General features: G+C 36.0%; 2 pseudogenes; both read left to right on the top strand.

The window, feature by feature from the left end:
- The first annotated feature begins 236 nt into the window (after positions 1-236).
- LOC114608647 lies at positions 237-6,142 on the top strand (annotated as a pseudogene).
- A 2,075-nt stretch (positions 6,143-8,217) lies between these two features.
- On the top strand, positions 8,218-9,137 carry LOC114608678 (annotated as a pseudogene).
- The last annotated feature ends 1,729 nt before the right edge of the window (positions 9,138-10,866 follow it).

Genomic DNA, 10,866 nt, shown 5'->3' with positions numbered 1-10,866 from the left:
GCATTCAGAGATAAAACAAGGTCTTTATTGATTTTCATGAATATAAAAAGTATCATACTAGAGTAACATATTTGGGGGAATATTTAAATTATGTTCAAACGTAAAGATCTCTAATTTCTGAGGCTTATTTAAGGAAAAGTAGCACTTACATAGGAACTTGTCATTGCTCATAGTACAAAGATTAATGCAATTGAGCAGAAAATTTCATATTTTGTACATCCTCCTTAATTATTCCTATGGCTTCTTGTAGCATAACAGCAAGAAGATATGAGGATTTTTTAGTAATGTTTTTTGCTACTGATGAGATCAATAAGAATCTTTATCTTTTACCCAACATGTCTTTGATGTTCTCCCACATTGTTGGCCTGTGTGAAGACACTTTTGTACATCTGGATGAAAAATCTTCACCACAAAACAATAATTTTGATTTTATTAATTATAACTGTGGAATACACGAAATTTGTGATATACAACTTACAAGACCATCATGGATGACATCCTTAAAACTGGCAATTTATTTTAGGACACTGAAGGTGAGAATGTGTGACACTGGATAAGTTAACAATGTTCATTCCACTCATAGGTACCAAGGGAGAAACCTTGGTCACCATGCGTTTGTGTGTGTGCTGTTTTACACATATTATAAAGAATATAAAATCAGATCATAGACACACTGTAGGAAATAGGCAAAACACTTTTCTAGAATGCTCAGACTTGACAAGAATAGTCTAGAATACAAAAGGAATAATGCATGCTATTTATAGAATTATTTTACTATCCTTAATGGGAGTTCTGAAACATGAGTAATGCTACTTGTATATAAGTCCAAACTTCCTTAAGATCATATTCCTCATGTGGATGTTTCATCCTCTCTTCATCTTTTAGATTTTCTTTGGACCATTTAATCCTAACCTGAGTGACCATGACCAATTTCCCTATGTCTATCAGATAGCAACCAAGGACACACATTTGTCCCATGGCATGGTCTCCTTGATACTTCATTTTAGATGGACTTGGATTGGACTGGTCATCTCAAATGATGACCAGGGTATTCAGTTTCTCTCAAACTTGAGAGAAGAAATGCAAAGCTATGGGGTCTGTTTAGTTTTCGTGAATATGATCTCAGAAGACATGCAGAGATATACATGACAAAGGCTAAGATATATGATAAACAAATTATGACAGCAATAGCCAAGGTTGTTATCATTTATGGTGAAATGAACTCTACCTTAGAAGTCAGCTTTAGAAAATAGAGACATTTAGGTGCACAGAGAATCTGGATCACAACCTCACAATGGGATGTCATCATAAATAAAAGAGATTTCAGCCTTGATTTCTTTCATGGGACTGTCACTTTTGAACACCACCACAGTGAGATTGCTAAATTAAGGAATTTTATGCAAATAATGAACACTTCCATGTACCCAGTAGACATTTCTCAGTGTATACTATGGTGGAATTATTTTAATTGTTCAATATCTAAGAACAGCAATAGCAAAATGGATCATTTTACATTCAACAATACAGTGGAATGGTTAACACTGAACAAATTTGGCCCTGAGTGAAGAAGGTTACAATTTGTATAATGCTGTGTATGTTGTGGCCCACACATACCATGAACTCATTCTTCAAAAAGTAGAATCTCAGCCAATGGCAAAATTCAAAGGATTGTTCACTGTCAGAAGGTAAAGTTTCTTACATTTCATTTTATATAGATATATAGATATATAGATATATATAGATATATATAGATATATAGATATAGATATAGAGATATAGAGATATATAGATATATATTGATATATATTGATATATATATATTGATATATATATTGATATATAGTGATATATCAATGTGATCTTTAAATGGCTCCTGCAAAATTCACATAAATTTGTTAGAGATTATTCTTGCAATAAAAAGATTTCTAGGGCCAGGCAGTCATGGCGCACGCCTTTAATCCCAGCACTTGGGAGGCAGAGACAGGCGGATTTCTGAGTTTGAGGCCAGCCTGGTCTACAGAGTGAGTTCCAGGACAGCCAGAACTACACAGAGAAATCCTGTCTTGAAAAACCAAAAAAAAAAAAAATTCTATACTATAAAACTACCTACTGATTCTTTTACATGGATATGAAACATGCACAAGAATAACATATAATAGGAGACAATATTTTTGTATGAATGTCAATGAGTTTGTGAAAATGTGTCTCAACATTTTACCAAATGAGTTCAATATTTAAAAATAAGAGTCAAGAGTTTTATCATAAAAGCATTAAGTGATAACTAACCTAGCATAATTTTCTCAAGAATATTTTTCTCAATAATTGGTACAATTGCTGTAATTAATAGTTATCCATTTAAAGTAACAATTATTTATAAAAACCTAAATGATGAAGACTGCACATTTATTAAGTTTATGTTTATTTCATATATGAAAACTGTATGTACATGAATGACACACTACCATCCTTTGTTTCCACAACTTCCAGATATTCAGACTTCCCATTCATTCTCACATACATGGATTCAATTTTAAAAATTATTCTTGAAAAACATGTGCACACACACGCACATATTCAAGATCACTCATACTCATACACATACACATACACAGACTCATATCATGTTACTTGTTATTTGGATAGCATTTATTTTAGCTTTATTTATGTCTTGAAACATTAAAATGAAGTATATGAATTTTTAAGTAACCATGAGTTATATTATACATAAGTACATTGGATTTTTTAAATATAACTGTCTTTTCTGAAAAACATTAAAAATTAGGGGACATTCTCAATTTTACTTTTCCTTAATCGATATGTACATGTAATCATCTGATGATGCATCTCATTTAGGTGGCTTCCATGTTGAAGACTAGAGTATTTATTAACCCTGTTGGTGAACTGGTGAACATTAATCATAGGGAAAATCAGTGTGCAGAGTATGACATTTTCAACATTTGGAATTTTCCACAAGATCTTGGATTAAAAGTCAAAATAGGAAGCTATTTTCCTTGTTTCCCACAGAGCCAAAAACTTCAAATATCTAAAGACTTGGAGTGGGCCACAGGAGGAAGGTTGGTGAGTATACAACAATTTTAATCTTTTTCAGGATATCTAAAATTTAAAATATGAGGTATTGAAGTTATAGCTCTGTAGTTAATACCAATTGCTGTTCTGGCCAAAGGCCCAACCTCAGTTACCACATCAAAATTTAATAACTCATAATTTTATGGAAATATAGGTCATAGGAGTCAAAGGTCTCTGGATTCCATGTTCAATTGTACCTGCATGCCTATCCACCATACACTACATAAATACATTTATTAAATTTAAAGTAATATATATAATAAAATTTTGTAGCTATATATAAACCATGAAATTTTTGTTTCTGTGTGAACACCATTATATCCTAAAGAAGTACAACATGTATTCATTAACAGAAATATTTCTCCAGATTCAAGGTTTTCTTTTCAACTTCGAAAAATTTCATTGGATTTATGAGAGCTTTATATGACATGATTTGTTGATATTCATCAGACAACTCTTTCTTGATTTATCCTACCTTCTCTCTCCACACAACTCAATGTCCTCATTTTTTTAATTTATAAATCTTTTGAGAGAAACTGGTACCACATAAATATTCCTTTTGGTTTAATAATTTTAGAAAGAAAAATTTTAAATTGCTACAACCTAAATGTTGCATATATAATAGTAAATGATAATAAATATTGTGTGGCTTTGAGGGCATTTCAGGGTATTAGAAAATAATAAAGTAACTGAAATTGATAAGTGATGCTATTTAGCAGAGGAATAAATGTAACCATATCTGTTAATGTCCCATAAATAAATATATGGGTCATTATACATACAATGTATACATGCACTACACATAAATACACACATACACAGACACATATGTATAGGTGTATGTACATATGTATATATATTACCTCAGGTTCCCACCTCCATGTGTAGTATGACATGCACTGCTGGATTCAGGAAAATTCATCAGGAACAAACAGCTGACTGCTGCTTTGATTGTACCCAGTGCCCAGAAAATGAGGTTTCCAATGAGAAAGGTACATGTTTGCATGCAGAAAAAAATTGCTGCATTCTAATATCTTCTCATCCCAAACTAAAAATGCAAACTGGCCTAGAAGGAAACTATAGACCTAAAATCTCTTGGTTTCTAAATTTAATCATATGAATGGTATCAACTTCTTTTGTATCCTGCAAATAACCTGCATTATCTTCTACAAACAACTCATTTCTCTCACAATATGATGGCTATTGATTTTATATTATGCAGAAAACATTTAAGGGACATACATCTGTAATAATTTTAAACAAAACAGGCATAATCTATACATAAGTTTAATCTTATGTGATTCTTTGTACAAAGTAACTGGACTACATGATCCATCCACAACCTTTCCCTCCTATCATTCAGCTTGGTCCCTGACAAATACCAGATGCTTAGGGTAGCAGCTGTTGTTATTGAAATACATTTTAAAAGAGTAGAAGATTTAAAGGATTAAGTAGTTCTTGTCAAAGAATTAGAACAAGAGTGAAGATTTCAACAATGCACCCAGAGATGTGATAATGCATATCAGCAATCACAGCTTACATAAGGAAAATGGGATGAATGTGAGTACCCATAAACTTCATGACATCTAGCTTGGAATGCATAGTTGGAAAAAAGATATCTTACTACAATGAGGGAGACATGGATAGGTCTGTGAGGCATACAGCTTCAATAGTGGAAATACCCTTTATGCAAACAATATTTTACATGAGGAATTGCATGTTGTTGTGCCTATGTGAAGATACAGACAAAGGGCACAATCCTCAAACCCAACAAAGTTCATACTGCAGTTTGAACTGGCACTGAGAACTATATCTGCACACTGCACATGTCTATAAGTAGAGAGTTTATGCTATAAAAAATTAGATAATCTGAGATTAAGCATGTTATTATTCATAACACACTAGAAAACAACATGTTTTCTTTCTGCTTAATAAATATTTCTCTCCTGCATTTTCCTTGATGGGTGTTTTGTTACATGACAAAGCATAGATTAATACAGAACAGCCTTACATCAGTGCTTCCTGCAGCAATTAGGAATGGAATAAATGCTCAACATGAAAATATTTTGGGGGTATTGTCTGAATAATACAAACACTCAATTATTAAGTTCATAAATATGATATAAGGGTTTGCTGTTGTTCACCAGCAGATATGGAGCAGTGTGTGAGGTGTCCAGATGATAAGTATGCCAACTTACAGCAAACCCACTGCCTCCAAAGGGCTGAATCATTCCTGGCTTATGAAGATCCATTGGGGATGGCTCTAGGCTGGATGGCCCTGTCGTTCTCTGTCCTCACAGTTCTAATACTAGTCACTTTTATGAAGCACAATGACACTCCCATTGTGAAGGCCAATAACCGCATTCTCAGCTACATCCTGATCATCTCTCACATCTTCTGTTTTCTCTGCTCATTGATCTTCATTGGACATCCCAATCAGGCCACCTGCATCCTGCAGCAGACCACATTTGGAGTATTTTTCACTGTGGCTGTTTCTACAGTGTTGGCCAAAACAATAACTGTGGTCATGGCTTTCAAGCTTACTACTCCAGGAACAAGAATGAGAGGGATGTTGGCAGCAGGGTCACCTAACTTGGTCATTCCTATTTGTACCCTATTCCAACTTATTCTCTGTGGAACCTGGTTGGTAACATCTCCTCCCTTTATTGACAGAGATATACAATCTGAACATGGGATGACCATCATTATTTGCAACAAAGGCTCACTCATTGCCTTCCACTTTGTCCTGGGATATTTGGGCTCCTTGGCTCTGGGAAGCTTTGCTCTGGCTTTCCTGGCCAGGAACCTTCTTGACAGATTCAATGAAGCCAAGTTCCTAACTTTCAGCATGCTGGTATTCTGCAGTGTCTGGATCACCTTCCTCCCTGTCTACCACAGCACTAGGGGGAAGGTCATTGTGGTTCTGGAGGTTTTTTCCATCTTGGCTTCTAGTGCAGGGTTGCTAGGGTGTATCTTTGTCCCAAAGTGTTATGTTATTTTAGTTAGGCCAGATTCAAATTTTATACAGAAGTACAAAGATAAATTGCATTATTGAAACTTCCATAGTATGAAATTTTAGATGATATTCAACATATCTTTTCCTTTGTCTTAGCAAAAGTAGTACTTAATCATATAAAAATTTTAAGTAATATACAAATTTGAACTTACAAACAGGACAGCTGTGTCCATTGTCATACCACTTACTACACTTTAGTAGAAAATGATTTCATTCATTAGTACACAAATCTGAAGACATTGAGAACCAGGAGTCTCAATTGAGGAACAGCTACCATCATTTTGACCTGTAGTTTTGTGTGTAAGCCATGTACTTAATTAATGATTAATATAAGGTAACCCTACTGACTGTGGACAGTGCCAACTCTAGGCAAGTTGTTCTTGGTGTTATAAGAAAGAGGACTGCAGACGACATGGACATGAAGCCAGTAATCAGCATTATTCCATTTGTTTTCATGGAGGGCCTACATCCAATTTTATGCCTTGGCTTCGTTCAATATACTGTGACAAAGGTATATAAGTAAATAAACATCTTTCTCACATGTTTCTTTTGATCATAGTGTTTGTTACAGTGATAGAAACTAAAAATCACCTAAATAGTAAATTGCCTCTATTAAGATTTGGTATATCATAGACTCCTGATGCAATAAAAGGCACTGATTTGAAAAGGAAAACAAGAGTGAATGTTAGCAGAGTGTGAAGCACAGTAACAGTAATGCATATTTATGATGATCATTACAAAAGCGCTGGATTTTGAAATATCTTTACAATGTACTAAGACCATTATAGAATATCAGATATCATACTAAGAAGGGAACATAGTATGAAAAGTAAAAGTGGGTTCAGATTGTGTCTGCAATATAAGACTCTACCTTTATGTAAAAACACACAATTTCATTATGAAATGATTGTGTTTCCTTAAGTGAGGAAAACCACTAATGGAAATATCTCACACAAGATCTTTACCACAATAAGGTCAGTGAAGTATACACACATATAAATCACTCTAGGTGAAGGGTTTCATCATTAATTTTATCAAAATATGAGTCCTAAAGATTATTTGGGTTTCATATTACACACACAAACATGCACACACACATTATTTCTTTACATCAGGTGTTGCAGGTAAGTGTCAGTTTTCCCTCAAAGTTCTGTTTGCTGCTCTACTTTTTAAGTATTATTTGGCAGTTTATTGTAATTTAACGGCTTTTTGTTTATATTTTCTATCTTCAAAATACTCTTTGTGCCCCTCCCTGCACTCCTAAAATGTACATGCCCTCTTATTTCATCAGTTCTTACTGAATGTCATCAATTCTTACTGAATGTGTATATGCATTTGTATATTCATATCTTTTTGAAATATAAATTGTAGAGACCATGTAAAATTGCATATATTTATGTTCTGATGGCTGATTATTGGTAGTATATCTCCAGTATTTGTTTTCTGGTTGTCCCTGAGGATGACAACATCTGTCATTCCCAGGTTTATAGTTTCCTGTAAATGGTCATGTAGATAATACATTGCCAGCTTTCTTCTTTCTAAGCTGTCATGCACACTGTGACCATTTTTCTCATTATGTTTTGGAGGTTATATTGGTAAGACTTGATGGTGTACCTTCTGCCAATCCTAGAAGATATATGTTCACAGCTAGCTTCCTTATCCTTTGACTCTCAAGATCTTTCCTACCATCTTCACTTTTCGCTGAGCCTTAGATGAGGGACCATTTTATAAGAGGGTACACTGCTTGTTTTAAACGAACATTTTGAAGAGGATGAATCTTTATGTAGTAGGACCCACTTGGTCTTTATTCCCTTTACACTTTCCTCTGGTAGCATGTGGTGTACTTTCTAGCAATTTGAATTCCAATCACCAGTGGTAAACATTCTAGTTAATAACCAGCTCAACTTCTCCATATTTGATGACATAAGTAAGGTTTGTTTTCAGGATTATCTACTTACCACCAGTTAATATAGAACAACAACACCACTCAGCTATCATAGATCTATGTTGAAAAGCAGATCAATCAGTATAAGGGACAGAGGTATTGGGTGACTTCAGTAAAACAGTATCATTAAGAAAAAAGGACTGGGCGCGCCCAAGGCTGAGCAGCCGCCATGGCAGACATGAATGTGGGTCAATCCAAGTTGCCGGGCATGAAGGAAGTGTGTCGAGATTTTGCTGTCCTGGAGGACCACACCCTGGCTCATAGCCTGCAAGAACAAGAGATTGAGCATCATTTGGCATCCAACATTCAGAGGAATCGTCTGGTACAGCATGATCTGCAGGTTGCTAAGCAGCTCCAAGAGGAAGATCTCAAAGCCCAAGCTCAGCTCCAGAAGCACTACAAAGCCCTTGAACAACATGATTGTGAAATTGCTCAGGAAATCCAGGAGAAGCTGACAATTGAGGCTGAGAGACGACGCATTCAGGAGAAGAAGGATGAGGACATAGCATGTCTTTTGCAAGAGAAAGAACTACAGGAAGAGAAAAAAAAAAGAAGAAACACACTCCAGAGTTTTCTGGGGACAGTGCTTTTGGAGATAACTACTATTATGAGGATGGAGGAATGAAACCAAGAGGAATAAAAGAAGCTGTCTCTACTTCAGCACGAGCAAGCCACAGGGACCAGGAGTGGTATGATGCTGAAATTGCCCGGAAATTGCAGGAGGAAGAACTTTTGGCTACTCATGTGGACATGAGAGCAGCTCAGGTTGCCCAGAATGAGGAAATTGCTCGACTTCTGATGGCTAAAAAAAACAAAGCTTACAAGAAAGCCAAAGAGCAAGAAAAGTCATCTTTGGACAAAAGGAAACATGACCCTGAGTGCAAATCAAAAGGAAAGTCGGCACATACAAAGTCAAAAGAGGGTGATGAAACACACCGTTCCAAGATTGATCAGACATCACGACCACTGCCACCTACAGGGATGGGTCCTGAGGATATGGACCCCATCCATTTTACAAACCAGCATAGTGCTACACGTCATTTTCCAAAGTCAGAGTCCTCACATAAAGGCTTCCATAATAAGCAGTAAATCAAAACAAACAACAAAAAGGGATATGCCTTGAAAATGGACTTCTTATAGCACATAAAGATACAACATGCATTCCACGTTGGCTGTTGTCCTGTGTGCCATTGCTGGGAGTTACTGTCAAGTGTTTTTTTTTTTTTTTTTAAACTAAAAAAGTATTTCACTTCATTTTAAAATTTTGGTTATTTTGGTCACTTGGGCAGTGTAAGAAAATGTTGCTTCTGAATATTGGCCACCTCTTCTGTGGATATATTTCCTGGGATGTAATAATTCTATGCTAGTTATATGATATTGGCATCTAGGGAACTGAGTTTATTTAGCAATTAGAAGTGTACAGAGATTCATTATCAAGTAAAGCATAACATTTGGATGCAATGAAGTATAGGGAAGTATATGGAATAGCTGTTTTGCTGTTTATTATTATGATATTTTGAAAGATACAGCCTTTGTTTTTTTATTCTTTTCAGAAAAAGTAAAATTACAACAATAAAGTATAGGGGAAACATCCAGAGCAGTGGAAGTCTGTTCTTCTGAATAAATGGATTGGTAGAAGCTCTAGATGGTCATGTAACCCTCACTTGTTAGTGCGTACTGCTGTTTCCTCAGGATCACGTCTTATTGATGCCCTTAGGTGATGACTAACGTGCTAATATTTATTTGTATAGTCCTTAATTGTCTGATATTTTCTCTCAGGTCCATGAAGACTCAACTCAAAATTAAAGAACAAGCAGCCTTCAAAAAAAAAGAAGAAAAAGAGAAAAGGACTGATAATCATATGAACTCACAGAGATTTCCCAGCATTCATAAGACTAACACAAGATCAAGCCCTACAGTGTCCCAATATTGACAAGGATACATGGACAACTGTAAACACATGATAAATTTAGAATATGTGGCCATATCTGTCAAGAAACATTCTTTTGTTATCTTGATGTTACTCTGTTGGTGTTCCATCACCTGATAACAAAACTGAGGAAAGAAAACACAAATATCTACATAAATACATTCTAAATAAAATAAAACAAAAGCACACATAAGTGAATACTCTTTTCTACAATTGGTCATGTAGTGCCTTGGAAGGCAGCCAATTTCTGGTTGAGCACAGGCTGGAAACCCCGGTGACCCCAGGTGATCCCAAGGGATGGCAGGAGTTTTGCCATGCCCCTAGAATCCAGGCTCCTGACATGAGGCCTCCATAGATTTGTGTCCTGCAGTCATGTAAGGGCAAGTCCCTAGACCCTCCATGGGTAGAGGACATGGCCACAAGTCACATAGCCTCAAGACAGATCTCTATTTTAATAAGGTACCTAAGGGCCAGAAGGGTGTAGCCAATTAACCTTTCCTTCCCAAATAATTCTTCCCACAAAAGGTATTTAACCTCAGGCAAGCCCTGAGAAAAGGAGGTATGGTTTTTACTCATTGCCGCTCTCCGCCATGACTTAAATAAATCTTTTAAAACCATGGACTATCTCTTTTCATCAGCATCTGCCATGGTGAGCATAGGGGAAGGCCTTTGCCTACAATCTCCTGCAGAAGACCTCCTTGCGCTCGCCTCCGCTGAGACTAAAAACCCAAGCCAGCCAGCAACAACAAGCCAAGAACTCTCATCCCCACACCCAGAGCCATTGTGGGGTGAGCAAAGTAAAACTTCCCAAGTCCTGCCTCCCCAAGTGGCCCTAGACCCATGGTGGGGCAGACACAGGACATTACTGAACCCAATAAGAAAACACAA

Source organism: Grammomys surdaster, unplaced genomic scaffold (genome assembly GCF_004785775.1).
Source record: "Grammomys surdaster isolate TR1022 unplaced genomic scaffold, NIH_TR_1.0 125928, whole genome shotgun sequence".
Lineage (NCBI taxonomy): Eukaryota > Metazoa > Chordata > Mammalia > Rodentia > Muridae > Grammomys > Grammomys surdaster.
The sequence above is the reverse complement of the archived record's forward strand: the minus strand, read 5'-3'. Positions and strand labels throughout refer to the sequence as shown.